Consider the following 1,394-nt stretch of genomic DNA (forward strand, 5'->3'; position numbering starts at 1 on the left):
AAATAGTAATCTACTTGCTTTGTGCAGAGGTATTCTCACACCTTGAAGAGATTTAGATAAGTAGTGAATTTTTATTTCTTGCCATGTGTGGAGTTACACTCACACTTGGAGGTAATTTAGGTAAGATTTTTAAAGATATCTTGCTTTCTGTAGAGTTTACTCACACCTAGAAGTTATTGAGATAGATTAAGAAAATTATTTATCATGATTCAGGTATAGAGTGAAAGCTCACACTAAAAAAAATTAATATTTTTGGTATTTATAATTTAAAGAGGTTGAAAATATATGTTTTTTTCTTAAAATATGGCAAATAAAGTAATGTAAATGGTATGAGAGTTTGATTTTAGATGTGTATTTAGTAATTAGTGTTGTTTGAGTTTGAAAATCTTAAGAAGATGGTGAAAGGATATGAGTGGAACTACGTAGATGAATTGGCCAGTGGAAAGACTACACTGAAATCGAGGTGTAAGACCTGCAGCCATAATTTTAGCGAAAATGCTCACAGGATAAAATAACATGTGTTCAAAATTCCTGGAATCATGACAGCTTGCAAAAACCTCCCAAGAGGTATTGAAGAAAAATTTCCTAAGTGGGTACTCAAGGAAAAGAGAGCACATCTTGAGGGGGAAAAAAAAGGGAGGTCCCAAAATGATGGCTTCATCTATGGCTAGGGACGTGGAGATGACACTCGTAAATGATCAGAACCCTCCCTTGACCCCTGCTCAAGGTCAAGGAGGGTTTCATTCATCCTTTTTTAGGGCTTGTAGCTCCTATCCTACTGTAAGATTTGCTAACATAAACTGAAGTGAAGCATGGATTGGAGGAGAACCTGCACCAAGTGGTTCTACTTTGCATTAGGCATTTGATAAACAATGGCTGCTTGAACTCCATCTTAAGTGGACGCAAGCATTTATTGCATGTGGAATTCCTATTAATTTCATTTGAAATCCTATCTTCAAAGATGCTTTAATGAGCACAACGAAGAAGGGTTTTGTGGTACCTGATTATAATAAGATGCGTACATAATATTTAGATAAAGTGAAAACTACATAACCCAACAAAGTTAGCCACACGTGCCACTCAAGAAAGCTTTCAAACACACGAAGCAATTGCAAATGATCTCAACTCCGATGATGAAATAGAATGGAACCCGGAAGATATTGATCTGGAATGTTGAGATGGCTAAGAAATTGATGACATGGTGCCTATGATTGAGGGGACAAACGAGCTATAAAGTTTGTACTATATTCTCAATTAATTTTGTAATACGAAAGCTGTGTGGATTTTAGCTTCATAATCTCTCTTTGTCTTCTTCTTCTTCCTCTCTCTCTCTCTCTCTCTCTCTCTCTCTCTCTCTCATTGTCTCTCTTTCTCTCCATCTTCTTTCTATCATT

This window comes from Adiantum capillus-veneris, chromosome 30 (assembly GCF_014529385.1).
Source record: "Adiantum capillus-veneris isolate H3 chromosome 30, ASM1452938v2, whole genome shotgun sequence".
Lineage (NCBI taxonomy): Eukaryota > Viridiplantae > Streptophyta > Polypodiopsida > Polypodiales > Pteridaceae > Adiantum > Adiantum capillus-veneris.